The sequence below is a fragment of the Mastigoproctus giganteus genome, chromosome 7, assembly GCF_048544385.1.
Source record: "Mastigoproctus giganteus isolate SK-2022 chromosome 7, ASM4854438v1, whole genome shotgun sequence".
In the NCBI taxonomy this organism is placed as follows: Eukaryota; Metazoa; Arthropoda; class Arachnida; order Uropygi; family Thelyphonidae; genus Mastigoproctus; species Mastigoproctus giganteus.
This window is the reverse complement of record NC_143581.1, coordinates 128258239-128277496: the sequence shown is the minus strand read 5'-3', so window position 1 is coordinate 128277496 and position 19258 is coordinate 128258239. Positions and strand designations below refer to the sequence as shown.

Here is a 19258-nt window from a genome sequence, read left to right as displayed (position 1 = left end):
CTTTGAAACCACTAATTACGAAGTAAAACATACTTAATTATCAGTGTTAAATTTTATTATATATAACTATAGAAAAGGCAAATAAATTTCAATAAAACATACATATTCACAATATTCTCATCATAATACATCCACCTACATTTTATATGAACACAAAATTTAAAAAAATATAATTATAAAGATAATAAATTATTTTCTAAATTGTTATTCAAATGAAAATTTATAGCAATTATTTAACATTCTCTCTGTGTATTATACAAGAATAATTAGAAAAAACTGTGCTATTGTAAAAAATAATTTAATATGAGTTAACTAATGAGTTGAAGATTTGATGCTTTGGTTGTTGAGTTGTTTACCAAAAAAGATGTCTCGGCTGAAACCACTTCAATTGCACATTTTTAATGAGCTAAACTCATCAGAATGCATTGGTTTCAGCTGCAACATCTTTTTTGATAATTAACTAATGAGATTTTTGGGCTTGTTTATTAGATAACAACTGGATATTAGGCTCCATCTTAGTTGTACGCAACTTGAGTTAGTCTTCTAAATGAATATCAGATATCTGAGTCCTTAAATGACTTTTAATTTGTGTAAGATATGAAAAAGTTGATTCGCAACAATACGTAGTTGCAAAGCAAGACAGCAGTCGATGAGCATGTTGATGTAAACGTGGGTATTCAACTGCATTTTTCAATATTTCAATAGGATTTTTTTTGTATAAAAAAAAGTCTTTATCATATTATCTTCTCCTAATTCAATTAATTCCATCTGTAGTTCCGTGGGTGCCATCAGGATATCAACTAAATGTGGATCATACGCCAATTTCATTTCTAAAGTATGTTCTTCGAAATCAGAAAATCTATCATTGTATTCTTCAATTAGCATGTCCAATATGGTTATGTAGTCTTTGAAAGTGTCACATACAACATATTTCTGCTCCTTTAACATATTTTTTAAATGAGGGAAATGTTCCCCAGATTTCTGATTTAGAGAAAAGAGTTTTGTAAAAAATTAATTTTTTTCGAAATACCTGAATTTTTTGCCACATGTCATATATATGTCTTGTTTTTCCCTGCAAATAAACATTTAATTCATTTTGCTTTTCCATAATATCACACAAAAACGCAGCATTTCTACAAAATTCTTCATCTAACAAATCATATTCTCGTTGTTGTTCCTTGTAAAATTTTTTAATTTGTTCTTGCGAAGCCAAAACTTTTACTAAAATTTGTCCTTTTGATAACCAGCGCACTTTACAATAATGTCTCATCATCCAATATAAGCATGTTTTGAAATTGGCGATTTCTTAAAGCCGAATAAAGTTAACAATTGCAATAATTTTGTCCAAATATGGAGTATTGCTCAATGTGGAGGATTTAGCACAAAGGTTTTGTTGGTGTAATATACAGTGGAACGAAATTAACTTTTCTAAATTGGGCTTTTCTTTTTTTAACAATGAAACGAATCCTTCTCACTTTCCTCTCATAGAAGGTGCATCGTCTTTGCATACACTCACCAGGTTACCATGGTTTAGTCCTCTCTCAAGACATTTCTTTAAAGTTGTTAAAAATATCAATTCCATGAGTCCTTCCAGTGAGCGTACCCAAAGCCAGTAGTTCCTCGTAACAATGAAAATCCTCAGTTATAGCACGAATAAAATATTTGAGCAGAGTCTTTTCTATCAGTGGTTTCATCTAACGCTATTGAAATATATACATCTTTAGAGTGAATTATTACCTGAAGTTGTTCTCCTACATTCTGAGCTAATTCATGTTGTCTATTAGTTATAGTTTTTCTTGAGAGAGGTAATTGTTTGTATTTGTCAACTTTTTCTGGATCTAAACATCCTACTGCTTCAACAATACATTCTTTTATCATTTCGATGTCACTAAATGGTTTGCCTTTTTTTCCAAGTACATGCGCTATTTTGTATGTAACGTCGGTTGCAGAAGTTCCTCGCTTAATAAAAGCACCAAAAGCCTTTTCCTGGTGCTGTTTTTCTTTCTTTATTTTTTGAAGTGCAGATTTATGAGCTTCTCCTTCTAATTTTACATATTTATGGTCCTTGTAAGATAGATAATGCTGATTTGCATTGTATTTTTTTAATGTTGTTAGTGCTGTATTACATATCAAATAAACCATTTTGTCTTTCACAGAAACAAGAAAATACTGCATCTCCCAATCTTCTTTAAATGTTCTGTTTTCTTCATTCAACTTCCTTTTAACTTTTTTGGACATGATGGGCAATCTAAAAATTAAGCAATTGTGAAATCAAACATAAAATTACAGGATTACAAAATTCAAGACAAGAATACATACGGTTATCAAAATATTCACAGTTACAAATATGCACATAAAAGCAAAAGATAAAAAATTGCGATGTCACAATTTAAATTTTAAAACAAAAAACTATTTTCGTCAAATTATTAACTCTGTTAAAATATTTTTTTTATTTTAACAAACTTAACAGAGGATTAGAATTTTTCTTTTATTAAATAGCTTTCGTTTTTTTATCATTTGTGGTACATAAAAATGATTTTTAAATAAATAGAAAAAGTTAAACATGATATATTTTACTTTTTAGATCAAAAAATTTGTATTTTCCTTTTTTAATTATCTGAATAATGTTTCTATATTGTGAAAAAAAAATATAAAGCTTTTTATTATTAAAACGTTTTGAATATTTAATTTTAAAAAATATTAGTTTAAAAGTAGTAGGATTATTTAATGATTTTATTTCATCTTTGTGTGACAAAGGCCACGGGTTGCCCACCCCTGGTATAGACTCTACATCACCAGATGCTCTATTTTTGAGAGTGGTTCCCATTAATTTTACATAGCTTAAATAGAATGACAACCAGGTGTTAGCCTCACCCCCAAAATGGATTGAATCAAAAAAGTGAAAACAATTGAATGATTTTTTCCAGGGAAAAACTGGTGACTGTGAACCATGCCCACAGAGAAGAATTCTGGGGGGGGGGGCCTACTGCCTGTGATACAATCACATCAAGTCTGCCTGCTTGCTAACATGCATACAGTTGTCCAAGCATTAATGATGCTTTCCTGGGAAAATTAGGTCATTAGTAACAGTTAAGGCTTTATATAGCTTTGATCTTCTAACAAATTAAAACCAAAATAAGTTTACCTAATCAACTGGATATTGTTCCCAAACCTACAACTGAACTTTCTTGTAAAACAGCTAATCAAGCACCAAGAAATAGTAGTAGTGGCAAATATGCAAGAAAGCAAGCCTATATAGCATCAGCCAAAAAAAAAAAAAAAAAACAAGGAAAAATAAACACACACTTCACCCATCCTTACCATCCAAGAATTTCTCTATTTCTTCCTTGAATTTATTCAAACCATCCATTTCCACAACAACAATTGGAAGTCTATTCCAATGATCAACCACTCCCTGGTTGAAAGCAAACTTCTGCACATCTATTCTGCAACCATCCTTTGTCATATGTGTAGTCTCAACAAGAAGAATACCATTCACATCAGCTTACTCAATCCATTCAAGGCCTTAAACACCTGTCAGATCATGCTGCAGGTGCCTAATCTCCAGAAGCTATAATTTGCAGAATTGAATGAAGCCTTTCTAGGTAAGAACACCCTTTAGTTCCCTTCACCAATCTAGTTGCCCTTCTCTGCATCCATTCCAGCAGATCAACTCACTGCTCTTCTCTGTACTCGTTCCAGCAGCTCTACATCCTTCCTAAAGTGAGGTCTCCAGGCCTGTATACCATACTCTAGATGTGGCCTAACCGTGGCCTTGAACAAAGGGATAATCACCTCCCTATCAAACTAGCCAAAATCCTGTGAGCTGTCCTGGCAGCATATCTGCACTGCTCAGAAAATCTGCATGCTCAATTACCCCAAGGTCTTTTTCATTTTCTACAACCCTGAGTGTAGTTCTGCACAGTTGATAAGTTACTCTGAGATTACTGCTAGGCATATGTAATAACTTGCATTTCAAAATGTTAAATGTCATTTCTCAGCCCATCAACCTAAATTTTCTAAATCTTGTTGCAGTAGCAAGCATACCATCATTACTGTCATTAACCAATCTGCCAATCTTTGTATCATATGGAACTTAAACATTAAGCATGATATATCTTCATCACCATTAATAAAAATTGAAAACTAGTGCAGCACTGAACCCTGGGGGACTCCACTGATAACACTGGTCCACAAAGAGCAGTGTCCATTAATAACCATTCTCTGTCTTCTTCTTCCACTTAACTATCCCTTTATCCATAGCAGTAACACTCCCTTAATGCCACATTAAGGGCAAATTACATGTACAGATTATACAGCAGTCTTTTATATCCAACAGTATCATATAAATTCCTGAATTCCTAGTAGCTTCTTTGATTACTTTCCTGAATGCTTTCCATTTATAAGTATATAATATAAAAGTTACTTTTAGCAACCAGTTCCTTGGTCACTGCATCATAGTACCTTATCAGATTGGTTAGAAAGAGATTGCCCTTTAGCAAACCCATGCTGTGATTGCAGTATTGCATGCCTGTCCAGATGGCACAGCATTACTTCTTCAACCAGCGATGACATTATTCTCCCTGGAACAGACATTAAGTTAACAGGTCTGTAATCAATCATGTCGTCTTCTGATTCCCCTTTATGAATTGGTATCCATAATTTGCCCTGAATCCAAGAATGCTCTCATAATTATGATTAAGGATTTGCTTACCTCCTTTGCTGTCTCCCTTAATAAGACTGAATAGTTCCCAACTACCCCAGGTGCCATTCAGCTTTAACGATTTCTCTTCCACTTTCATTTCAGTTATCACAAAGTCATTAGCTCCCTATCAGAGTTAATAAACTTCTGTTATCCCCTCCCATAAAGAATTCCTCATGTTTGAATGTAGATGCAAAATATCTAATCTTTCAGCATCCTGAGCAGGGTCATCAACCCTGCTGAAATTCATTGACATCCAATGGCCCAATGTAATTCAACCTCTTCCTTCTACTGTTAATATAATAGTAGGCTTTGCTGCTTTTCTTTACATTCTTCACCAGAGACTTCTCATAAACTGCCTTAGCTCATAATCTATCTTATCTACTTTGTGAGTTAATTACAAACTACAGCCACTCCCCAACTTACATAAGAGTTGCGTTTCGCGGAACTCTACCTAAGTTGAATTTTATGTAAGTCGGAATTTCCCTAAATGCTTATGCAGCACTCGCAACTATACGTGCTGAATTTGATTGAAGCAAAAAAAGAAATGTTCAACGAACATGTAAACAGAATTATTTATTCGATTTTTTTTATCTTGTGCACAGGAAAAATTACAAAAATTTCAAAATTATAAAATTACAAAAATAGAAAGGAGACAGGCGTAGCGTCAGCAAGTTTTAACTTTCGAGCATCATTGCCAGAATCAACGTCTCCAGCTGATAAGTACGTTGCTGCAGAGGTTGACGGCTGTGGAAATTTAGAAGGGATTTTTTCCAACACATCACAAAATTTCTCTGCAGCTGCAGAATCAGCACTGGTGACTTCACTGCATACTTTCATGTTTTGGAAACCGGCGTGATTGAACCTATTAAACCATCCATTGCTTGCTACAAACTAAGCTTGGGGTTCGCTGTACTTATCCTTAATATCTTCATAAATACTTCTTGCTTTTGCTTGAATAGCTTGAATAGCCATTGGACTCAGGGGCACTTGCTTCTTAATCTGATTTTCCTTTCATATTATTAATAGCTTTTCCATCTTCGATATAGCACCTCAATGCTGTTTTGTGATCACTGCTGATCTTAAATTTGTTGATTCTTTAACATGTTCTTTTATACGTGCACAGTACCTTAAAATAATATTCACTGTTGAAGCAGCGAGACCTTTATATCTGAATGTGTGAGTATGTTTGAGAATCTTATTAACCACAACAGTTTCTGTAGCTAGTGGGGAGAGCAGTTTTTCAAAACTGAAACTAATAAAAACATATATGCACTCATATATGTTGCAAGAAATGTTGCCTTCATTAGCAACCCTTTCAATCGAAAACAATGTGGCTCAAAACATGGATTTTTCTGAATTAATTAAAATTTTCACTGGCAAAAAAAGTGAGAAAAGTAACTTTTTCGTAATATTCGTATTTTTATTTAGTAGATGTCCTATTTTTGAGTATTTAGTAGTCACTTGATTTGTATAAAATTGAATTTAACTTTCTTTTGTTTTTTTTTCTTGTTTATATTAAATAATGTTTATATACATTGTTGATATTAATTTTATAATAAATAATGTTATTATATTAAATAAATTGGTTAGTTATTTATTTCCAAAATAATATATTTTGAGAGACCCTTGTATTTCGTGTTTCTTGCTTTTTTAAGAAACCTTATTTTTTTAACTAAAAAAAATGTAAATATTTTTCAGTTAAAAAAGGATAATATAATTTTTTAAAATAGATCAGAGGAAAGATTTGTTTGATGAGATAAGTTGGTTGGATAATAAAAAAAAATTATTTAGGATGCTGAGTCAGTTAAAAATATAGCCAAGAACTCAATGTTATGGGATCTCATGTACTTTTCTCAGGAGTAAATTATCGTTCAATTTTTTTATAGTCTACTAACTCCTGAGGAAGGCACGTGAGATACCCGTAACATTGAGATTTTGACTTCATTTTTAATAAAATGACTGCTTTCTGAATATTTTTTTTAAAAATATTTAAACATTTTAATAAAGTCTTGGAGCGGAGCGCAACAAAAAATCTTGCACAGGGCGCTGACAGACCTAAAGCCGGTCCTGACCATTATCCCTACAATGATGCAGGGATAGTCATTTGATTACTTAATCAGTACTTCGAATACATCAAATTTATTTACAATGCTCCTAGCATTAGTGTACATGCACATGTTCTTACTGTTTGTTACCCTTACAGCCAATGTATTCACTGGTTTCACGATGACTTGTTTGTTTGTTATTTGGTTTTTAAGAGCATTAGCAACTAAGGCCATATTGCTCCGGGATATGCGGTGGTCAATCCCTGACCTTTCCGCATCCTCCGTATTTGGTGGTGACGGGCTCGAACCCCGGTCTAATCAAGAAGCGTGTGCTACACACTGCTGCTCCTTCCCACCTGGCTATGGAGGCGCCCACGATGACTTACAGCACAGCCTGAAATCCCTGACACCTTTCTTTCTGAGCTGTGCCTTTTCCAATAGAAGCAGTGCAAGAATCAGCTACACTTCTGCTTTGGGTTCTGTTTAATCTATTAGTCAGTGTATCCCACCAAGCTAGCAGTTTTCCGACTCACCTATCACTGCCCCAATAGCATCAGCAAAAATTCTTACACCCCCTTCTATTTAAGTGTATCCCATCCTGTAAAAACAGTCTCTCCTGTTAACAAGCACAGACCATGTTGCAAAAAATCCTATCCCATGGGCCTTGCACATTCTCTCCAGGACTGAATTGATTGAAAACTTCCATTAAAAGGCTTTCAACATGAACTTCCTCCTATCATGTCTGGACAGAATTGCAGACACTTTCTAATTCAATCCTAACCTGCAACCTTTTCCCAACATTGACTTGTACTTTTTAAGTAAGTCCTCAGATCTCCTACTCTTAATATCATTAGTGCCAACATGTACAACAATATCATCTTTTGTGCCCTTAAAAGATGATATCTGCTACATATTCATCTACGTTTTGGCCCTGGCAGACATGCCCTAGTCCTATTCCATCTACCCTTCTTGCGCAACATATTTCCTGTTTCCCTGACAATAGAGTCACCAACAATAATCACCGCCTTTGGGATCAGTGCATTCTGCCTAGGAGATTGCCGCTGCATTGCCTGATGCACAAGTGTTAGCTCTGGCGTTTAGTTAGGCAGCTGAGAGCTTGATGGGCCACCATTTTAATTCTACTGAGCTTGTGTCTAATTTCTTCATACTTTCTACACAGAACACACACAAAGACATCCTCCTTGGCTGTATCATGTCCTGTTCCAGAAAGATCAGCAAACATTGCACAAGTTGTACATTTTGTTACACTGTAATTCGTTAGTATTAGCAATGGTCACATGGTGCAAGGAAGCCTAAGGCTTATGCTGCACCAGGCAAAAAAAATAATAATAAAATAACAAAAATAAATAAAATAATAAGAATAAAAAATAAAATAATAATAATAATAATAATAAAAGAAAAGGAAATAGACAACATATGCATTTCCCTCCTGCCTATGGGAGAAGGGAAATTCAAAGGTTATCCAGATGACCTTTGAATTTCCCCAAACTGTCAGCCTCTACCACTCATGTAGGTAACTTATTCCAGTAATTCGTAACTTGTTGGCTAAAATAAAACTTCCTGCAATCCAGTCTAAACATCTCCCATTAACTTGAAATTATGGCCCCTTGTTCTAGAACCATTTATAACTGTGAAAATTTCGTCCTCATTCATTTTGCTTATGCCTCTCAGGGCCTTAAATACCTCAATCAAGTCTCCTCTAAGGTGCCTAGTTTCCAAGCTCTGCAACTCACATATTCGAAACCTTTCCTCATATGGACACCCTTTTTCCGACCTCTCCGGGAGAGATATCCATCTTCAGACCCGTTCAAGAAGCTCAATGTCTTTTTTTTTTTTTTAGGTGCTGTCTCCACATCAACACAATATTCCAAGTGTAGTTTAACAATAGCCTTATATAATGTGATTATCCTTATCTCTACTAAACAATGTCAATAAATCATTGATAGGACACCATGGGCCTTCCTTGCACCCAGTCTAAAATGCTCAGAGAACTTCATGTCTGACCGTATTGTAATATCCAAGTCCCTTTCCTCCACTAACGGCTTTAGTTCAACTCTGCTGTATAAGTTATTTTGGGGTTACTGTTCCCCAGATTACACTTTGCTGGATTAAAGCATAACTGCGATTTTTCTGACCATTCCTGAAGTCTATCTAGGTCACTTTGAAGAAGCTCTGCTTGGCAGTGATTAACTACTCTACCAATCTTTACATCAGCTGCAAATTTTGACATTACACCCTCTATCCCTTCATCAATGTCATTTATGAAAATCAACAACAACAGTGGTCCTAATACTAATCCTTGGGGAACCTGACTTCTTATGTCAACCCAATCTGAGGAATAACCGTTTATCACAACCCTCTGCCTCCTACCCTAAAGCCATCCGGCTATCCTATCCATCTAAGGATTTGCTCTGTGATTCCAACTTGTTCCAGCTTATAAAGTAATCGCCAATGTGGGACTGAGTCAAATGCTTTGCTGAAATCCAAATAAACAATGTTGAAATTATTCTCTAGTCCAGCTCTTGAGTGACCCTGTCCAAATAGCTAACCAGATTAGTTAACATGATTTTCCCTTCACAAAACAATGCTGAGTATCCTTCAGAATTCCATTTCTAACTAAATGATCCTGAATTCCACCCTTGATCATTGTCTCCATGATTTTCCCTACTACTGAAGTTAAACTAATTCATAGGAGAACCGGCCCCTTCGATTCTCCCCGAGCCATAGAATTCCTGCTACTTTGTGTCTGTTGCTTTTTTGCTATAATCTGGGCCATGATTTCAGTTTAAATACAACATAATTGATCAACAATGAAATTTATAAAGTTAATCTATTAATTGAATTGATTAACTAATAGCTAATAGAATCCTAAGTGTAGTCATCAAGTTTTACTTTATACCTTGCACATTAAGTTCAAGATATAAGTTATGCTAATACCATTATGATTGCAGTTTTAAATTAGTTATATCCAGGGGTGTGCTGGTAAATTTTTAACAACCGATTCTCGAAAAGAAAGTAGGGATACTGACTATTTGAACCAATTTTAATTCTGGCTTCCCCCGCTAGCCGACACCACCTGTCTCCCATGACCTACGTGTGGATGATACCACACGATGTGATCAACATGTGACTCACTTCTCCCAGACTCCAGTGTTTTTCACTGCCAGGGGGGGGCTTGTTATAAATTGTTAGAAATAAATTTGCTTACATTTCAAAAGAATTTATTAATACATAACATTACGATATGATTTTTTTTACACGTACATGATGCGCACAATATTAAGAATTATTTTGAAAAATATTTGGTTACATTTTGTTGTATACTGGATTGTTGTACACTGATCATTAAAAAAATGGCCACATTTGTTTTAACATACTTTGTATTTTCAGGAACATTTTCTTCACATTGCAGGCCTTGACAAAGTTTCAAAATCTGCCAACCTTTTTTTTTTATTTAGAAGGTTTAATACCTTCGTTGTCCTCATTTTCCTTCTCTTGTCACCAATATTGATTGTCACTAGTTCCTTGAACTAGTCCTTAAATTTGAATTTTTTCTTTTCTTTGTTTTTGAAGTTGTCCAAAATGTCAGAGTCATTCGGATATTCAAGTACTGTGACCATGTAAACAGAAATAGGGAAAATTTACGGAAAATGTGGATGAGCACTTCTGTGAAACAACAGATGATTATTTATTGGAGTAAAAGAAAATCACTGTCTCCTAATTCTCTAATAGGGCACTTATAGTAGCACCCTGTTAGAGAATTTGGAAATACCCCTTGATCTGTTCACCAGCACGACTTCTCGCTAAGTGGGACAGGTGGTCAGATAAGTTTTATAGGTACCACTAAGTTGTAAAATGATAATCCCTTTAGCTCTCTTAATTCGTGCTTAGCAGCAGCACTAATCGCATAAATTTCCCGAAGGCCAGAAGTTTTTTTTTTTTTTTTGGTAGTTGTTGGCGCATTGGCTTCTGTGGCCATAATGCACCTCCCAAGGTTTTTGCAGTACTTTGATCCAAGCCCTAGGCGGGAATCGAACCCGCAACCTTTGGGTTGCCAGGCAGGCACTTTACCCACCCGGCTAGCCCGGCCGGCAGGCCAGAAGTGCAAACAGTGCATACCCTTAAGTCTCTACTAATCCATTTGTTATATGAAAATTTTCTTTGCTCAACGTAAACTATTTTAAATGTAATTACGAAGGGGAATTCAAAAAAATTCCCTAAATAGAAAAATTAGCTATAAAGAAGTTCATTCAACAGAGATCTGATTGAGTAATTTAAAATTCTAAAAAATATTATAAAGTTTTATATAGCAAATATCTTAACTATAGACAGCGACAAATGCAAATTTAGTTAAATAACTAAAGCTTATTTGAATATTAGGTAAACACGTGAAAAAATTTTACTGAATATTACAAATTTCAAAATGTACTGCATCTAAATGTCACATATCACTGTTAATAAAGGTTCCCTTATGCCATACTGTCCAAAAAAAGTACTGACTCTACCTATCGTTGTGCTTTACTTGTATAATTGTAGATAGTGAAAATCTAACAGTACAATAAATAAGAAAAGATATTTTGTATTTGGGGTAGAGAGAAAGTATAAATTTGATAGTGAATGTTAAATGTAAATCATATCTTATTAACAGCATGGCACCTATGGAAAGTGCCTCACTTATGCATCCCCATCTGGCCCCAACTTTCGGTAATGTAAAGGGTAACTTCCTGTTTGATTTTACCACAAAGGAGTTTTCTGAATAAAACAACTGTTGTTACTGTCTTCACACCACTTGATATTATTTCCAGATGGAATATTGACAAGTACTTTCCATCCATTTGAGGCAGAAAACATTCTCCACTACCCACACTCTAATGGATTACTTTCTGTGCAATAAAGGATTACTACTCTTCAGCGGCATAGCCAGGGTAGGGTCAGCAGGTACACTGTACCCTCCTGATACCGAAATCTGGTATTGTAGTGCATTTTTAGAAAAGTAATCATGGTGGAGCACACACGTGGGAAATTCAAACAAATTCAGTGAAGCATTCTATAATCAAGTCAACATCTGATTATTTTACTAAGGAATAATTAGAAAATTCGTACTTAAATGTACATTTTTGCTGTTTGTGAATTAATTAATAGATTTTTCTCAATTTTAAAGTTGGACATCAAAGAAAACACTTCTGTTTATATTGTTTTAATTTTGTAAATAGAATAGAATTATAGAAATAATTAGTTAATTTCACTATGGTAACTTTTGCCCCAGAGGATTAACAACGCTTGAAAACAAGACAGGACCGAAGCAGGGTGTTTGTTGGATATAATATCTGTAAAACTGCTAGCCAAGATAATCCGTACCCAGGCTGCCACATAAGGAAGGGGTGGGGCAAAGGAAGCACAAAAGTGCCAAAATAAGTGCATCTCGGCTGGATTTTCCATGTTACCATATACAAGCTTATTGCCCAAATGCCAAGGCGCCTCCGTAGCCAGGTGGGAAGGAGCAGCAGTGCGTAGCACACGCTTCTTGATTAGACCGGGGTTCGAGCCTGTCACCACCAAATACGGAGCATGCGGAAAGGTCAGGGAATGACCACCGCACCGGAGCAATATGGCCTTAGTTGCTAATGCTCCTAAAAACCAAACAACAACAACCCAAATGCCACTAGCCATTGGGGATTGAAGTGCCGCTCTACAGTTTATAACCATTGTCGGTTTAACAACCGGCTTGCAAATTCTTGAAAATTTAACAACCAGCTGGTGCGAGCCGGCTCCAGCACACTACTGGTTATATCCTTATAAAATTTAAAATTTCTTAACTAAAAACAAAAAAAAATACATGCCTAATAGGTGATTAGAACCTGAGTGTTACTTATTTATCATAATTGGTCTCTACTATTCCACCGAACTAAGAGTTACATGTTATGATATTCGCGCCAAAACAGCAACACAGTAGCGGTACGACCTCAGCATCTCCAGGCTCTTTCAGTAGCTACTTGGGATCTTCTGCTGGCTGATGTGATAGGGTGTATGCTCAATTCTGAGACAAATGACCATGCATTACAGTGATATCAATCCTCCAGAAATTTGTCCATCGCAGAAAACAAAAGGTATTGTGAGAGTTCATACACTTATCTTTAATATTTATTGTGGTAACTTCCATAATTCAAAAAATGTGCAAGCCTACAAACTAACTTGAAAATTTTCTGCTTTCCACAAACTTTTTGCCAACCTTTAAGTAAATTCTCATTAGGGTTATGCTAAAAATTTTGCTTTTTCTTTGGCCATTATGCTTTCCAATTTCTTTGAAATTCCTTCTTTCATCTATGCTATCAGCACTTCCAGTATATCAGGAACTATTTGCCCTGAGCACTAAATTAGTTAGAAACAGTCCTGATAGAAGGATATGTAATAATACTTATTACAGTCACTTTATGAAATACTTTGCCAGTCAAAAAATTGCCTACTTTTACAACTATGTTAACGTTCAAATGCTGCTTACCGGAACCTTAATTTTATCAGCTCAGAATTAACATTAAAAAATGACAAAGATTTTGAAAAATAAAACTTTTCCACTATAATTTTTTAAAACAATATGAATAGATAAAAATAATAAATATAAAAGAAATATATTTATGAAATATGCCATTTCAAGGACATACTGAAATTGAATATCATAATGATCCACAGAGGTTAAATTTAGAGGCATTAATCAACATGAAATTGAATGCTAATATCAATTGTTTTATTCGTTTAGAAAAAAATAAGTAAATAAGCTTTATTAAAATGATAAGGAATGATCAACAATGTTGCAAAGTTTACATAGTATAAAAACACAACAGAATGAAACAATAGTTATACTGCCTTGCAGTCATTTGTGAAAAGGAGCAAACAAAAGTTCATTCATATTTTTTCTTTTAACTATAATTGCCACCCACTTCAGCACTTTCTGTTACGAGAAAAATGCCAAGATAATATTCAAACTCAAGAAAGGAGTTCATGTAGTAAAATTACAGTGTGAATAATCTGGCCTCATTCAAAACCTAGACAAGTCAGTCAAGCTATTCCCTATTTGCTTTCCAGAAATTAACTAGCTAGCTTCATCAGGACCTTTTCCACTCATTCCACTGAGATGATTCATCAATGGAGGAGGCAGGAAGTTTTATTACAAGAAACTGATAAAACAAAGCACAACCTTCGTAAAATTCCACCTAAATGGCCAAATTTTGAAGAAAATTCGTGTAGTTGGATAATGAAACTTAAGAGACGTGGGTATTGCAATGAATACTAAAATGATAATAGTAGAAGCATGGGAATGAGCAGCTGATATTGGGATGCACAACTTTAAAGGAACTGAATCTTGCTGTTATCGCTTCATGAAAAGAAAAGGGTTAAGGGTTTTTTTTGGTAGTTGTTGGTGCATAGGCTTCTGTGGCCATAATGCACCTCCCAAGGTTTTTGCAGTACTTTGATCCAAGCCCGAGACGGGAATCGAACCTGCGACCTTTGGGTTGCCAGGCAGGCACTTTACCCACCCGGCTAGCCCGGTCGGCATTAAGTTTATGCACAAGAACTAGAATAGACTAGAGAATGTCTGCTGAGTATGAACAGAAAATATTAGATTTCCAACAATTTGTCCTTAATGCTAAAAAACAAAGCAACCACAAACTTAGTCAAATCGGGAATGTGGATGAAATTAAGTTGACTTTTGATGTGCCATCCAATAAAACTGTAAATCTGAGAGGACAAAAATCGATAGCTATTACCAAAATCCTATTACCTATAACTATTACCAAAATCCTATTACCTATAACTATTACCATAGTATAAAAACATATTTACATAGTATAAAAACACAACAGAATGAAATCCTATAACTATTACCAAAATCCTATTACCTATAACTATTACCAAAATCTATAAGTAACCACTGGACGTGAAAAGACACACTACACTACAGTTTTAACGTTGTGCTGATGGGGCCAAACTTCTACCAATGTTAATTTTTAAAAGAAAAACTTTACTGAAAGATAAACTGCCAAATGGAATTCATATACTTGTACAACCGAAAGGATAGATGGATGGATGAAGAATGTATCAAGGATTGGCTTGTAAAAATTTGGTCCAAGCATCCAGGTGGACTACTCATAAAAATGTACTACTAGGATGGGATCAGTTTAGAGCTCATAAGACTAAAAACATCAAATAACTGGCCGAAATGATGAACACAGAATTGGCAGTAATTTCGGGAGGCTTAACTTCCCAGTTACTGCCGTTAGATGCCAGCATCAATAAGCCACTCAAGAATGACATGCGGGAGCAATGGAATAAATGGATGATAGAGAGAGAACCATGATACGATGCCTAAGGAAGGATGAAATGTCCATCAACAGCAAAAGTGTGTGAATGGGTGCTGAAATCATGGCATAATGTTAAGACTGAAATTGTGGTCAAGTTCTTTAAAAAATGTGGTATATGTAATGCAATGGATGGCACTGTTGTTGTTATCTGGTTTTTTAGGAGCATTAGCAACTAAGGCCATATTGCTCCGGGGACCTTTCCGCATTCCTCCGTATTTGGTGGTCACAGGCTCGAACCCCGGCCTAATCAAGAAGCGTGTGCTATGCACTGCTGCTCCTGCCCATCTGGCTACGGAGGTGCCGGGATGGCACTGAGGATTGTTTATTGTGAGAGTGTCAGTGATACCAGAGAAGAGGTTGATGATAATATAATTATGATAATCTGAGGATAATGATGATCGAGTCAGTAATGAATCTGAAGTTGAATACTACTAAAATAATAAGACTAATAATCCTATAACTTTCTTTATTGGTTATCAGGTTTTATTTTTTTATTGAATTTTAAATTTCCATTGTATTAACAATAAATTTTTTTCAAAAGTTTTTTTTCTTAAATTTACCATTCCAAAATTAGGGTGTGTCTCCCATGCCGTAGCGTCTTATAAGCCAAAAAATACGGTATATAATTTTGTATATTTTAAATTAAAAGTTCTAAATTACTACAGATAATTCTTATATATGTACAAAACTATTTACATGGAATTTTTCCATCAAATTTGCTTAATCCAATATTTTATGTTTTTTATGCCCCAATTGTTGCACCCCTAAATGAATACACAGAACTTCACAATGTGACACTCTGGGGTTGGAGGTCAGGTTGAGAAGAAGAAGAAAGAAGAAAACTTCTCTCAGTATGTGAGTGAATGCAATCCCCACATCTCTCCACCCTTAACAGGGGAAATGATCACACTTCCAGGTCCATGACCATGGGAGAAAGGGGTGGGGGAAAAAAATCAAAAACCCAGTGGTTGTATATGGTTATTAAAGAGTAGGGAAGAGATTTTCAAAACTTTGCTGAAGATACAAAATTTGTATATATGCTGATAACTACACTGCCTTACAGCTTAGAAAAGAACAGGCATTGTGTGTTATCAAACACTCAGTCTAAAACGCCGATAGATCCAATATATTTATATTTTAGGAGATGTAGGATAAGTCCAGTTGGCCTGCCTCCCTAAAATCCTCTCATGCACACCTTGTTGGTAAGCCCTGTTACATCATTTTGGTGGCAATGAATGTGTAGAGTGGTTCTCTTCAAGATGCCTAGTCAGTGTGAAGAGGGAAAGACCAAATCCTCCAGCACTTTATTAAATATGACAACACGAGGAAACAAATGGTCCTCAGCCCCAGCAGCTTTCAAAGAATCTCTGGGTATGACCAGGCTGCCATACACGGAAACTGATCTTAGCCTGTTAAATGCAAGATCGCTCATCAATGAAGACAAGTTATTAGAGCTGGAAAAGGAACTGGAAAGTGTGAATTGGAATATCATTGGCTTGGCTGAAACAAGAAGAAACGAATCACAAGATTATCAAGTGGAAATCTGCTGTAAACCATGGAAACAGTGAAAAGAGTGAAGGTGGAGTTGGCTTTCTGGTCTATAAACATATTAAAAACAACATTTTGGAATTCAAAAGTACATCACCAAGGGTGTCAATACTACTGAAGGTTATAACGATATACAGGAATACCTCGCATTGCGGTTTTGAACAGCGCGGGTTTCGCTATAGCGCGGTTTACAAATTGAAAAAAATTAACTGCGTTGCGCACCAATACATTTGATATGTATGTATGTATTATAATGCCAGCATGTAGGCCAATGCATTATGGATTCAAGGCCACGCTGACTGTTGTCGCAACTCCCATTATATACAGACTCTGCTAGCATTCATACATTAATAAACACTCTAGATTCCGAGCAGTGAGGTCGTTCACTGTGCGTAAGCTGTACAAATATTTTTTGCTGCGCATTTTTATTAAAGATTATTTTTTTAAAAATGTTACACCTTTGTACGCAACTATGAGTGGAAAGAAGAAATGTAATGGAGCTGAGAGTTGTCACTTATATTCTTTTGGTATGTACATACTGCAATAAAAATATTTTGCATTGTACTTACTAGTATTTTTCATTTTTATCATTTTAATTTTTTTTTTGCGAGAACTTCGTGTGCATGAATTTATAGTAAACAAACACCTATATATTTTTGCAACTTGACCCATATAATCAAATTGTCAGAATGCATTACATTAAAATACACACTAATAATACCTTGATCAGCGTGGTTTTACATAGCACTGTATTTTTTTGGCACGAATTAACTGCACTATCAAGGTATTCCTGTATACACCAACATCGAGTGCCATGATGATGAAGAGGTTGAAAAAACACACAGAAATTGAAAGACTTCTAGATGAACAGAAAACTCACAACACCATCATTATGGGGAACTTCAATGCTAAGGTTGGAAAGAGACAAAACAGCACAGAAATGAAAACTAGATGAAATTTTGGAGTTGGAATGAAAGAAATGAATGAAAATGTTGGAACGAATGAAAAAAGTGAAAGAGGTGAAAAACTTGTGGAATTTGCAGAATCTCAAGGAATGTCAATAATGAGCATTTTTTTCAAGAAAAGGGTGGACAGAAAGTGAATGTGGAAAAGCCCAAATGGATTAACAACTAAAGAAGTTGACTTCATCCTCACTAACAGAAGATATACAGTAAACCCCCGCTATTCGCGGGGGTTTACTGTATATCTTCGCGTTCCTGAGAAATGCCGCGAATACCGAAAACGTGAATACTGAGTTATGGCTCCCATAGTAATAAAGGGGTTTCGTTCCAAATTATGAAATATATAAGAAAAACTAGTCTAAAATTGTCTATGTATGTATTATATGTACTTTCATAATATGACTATGTACATAGACAGTACATAATGAAATGCAAGCATATGGCATCGAAATGAAAATAAGAAACAAACAATTTAATATTAAATGTAATATTTATTAGAAATTTCAAACAAATCTTTCAAACCAGTGCCTTTGCTACCTAAAAAACTTATCCCGCCAGTGCTATCACCAGTTTCACTAAAGTGTTGGCGTTTAAAGTGGATAAAGGAGTTTTGCCTTTTCACGAATGATGAGTGAACTTTACGGAATTTTATTTTGAGTTCGGTCTTCTATCCACAGATTTAAAGCTTTTTACATTTTTTCTAATTTAACATCACGAGTTACAGAGCAAATTTTTGAAGCAATTAGCGCATTTTCACGGACACTACGGCGAATTTTTTCTTCCGATTTTTTGATTGATCGTACCGTTGACTCATTGATTTTATAATGTTTTGCCACTAAGGAGACACTTTCACCATTAGAAATTTTATCTAATAACTCAATTTTATTCGCTAATGTCATCACCTTCTTTGATATTTTCACATTTCCCTTGTTATTCGTAGCCATATTTTTGTACGGGTTAGAAAGAACTTGTCCACAATAAAGTCACTTTCTTCCATTAACACACTCGAAAAAGTCTGTTTTACACTGCAAAATGGTAGATTTATCATTTTTGTAAGCATATCAATTTATAAATTGATAAATTTATTCAATTTATAAGCATATAAATTAAAAGCAAACGACGAAACCTTCCATGACAAGTGCATAACACATACTGAACAAGGATTAGCGAGAAACATCCACGCTCGCGATTTTGTCACCCCTCTCCCCCTACCCACTGAGCGCTGTTTTGACTGAGAAAGATAATTTTGGCCAAGCCCATGTTTTTTTATGGCGGAAAATATTCACGGCGCTTTAAAATTCACATTTTTTTAGGTTTCATTTTATATTAAATCGGCGATCACAAATACGCGAAACCGCGAATAGCGGGGGTTTACTGTATTGTGAACGATGTTACTGTCCTGAACAAGATAAATGATGGATGTTATCACAGAATAGTAAGATGCACACTTGATACAGACGTAAGAAAATAAATAAAAAACTGACTCAAGTAAATATAATACGAAGGTCTTTGAGATAACAGCAGAGGAGAAAAAGCAGTATGTACTGGAACTCAGGAACAAGTTTGAGCTTCTGCAGGCTTTCAGAACCAAGATATCGGCGAGGAATACAACTTTTTGAA

The 19258-nt window shown here is 35.1% G+C and overlaps 1 protein-coding gene across 3 annotated transcripts in view; it reads right to left on the bottom strand.

Moving 5' to 3' along the window:
* The window catches only part of Cog6 (conserved oligomeric Golgi complex subunit 6), a 439606-nt gene that overhangs the window by 225832 nt on the left and 194516 nt on the right, over window positions 1-19258 (bottom strand). The window lies entirely within an intron of this gene.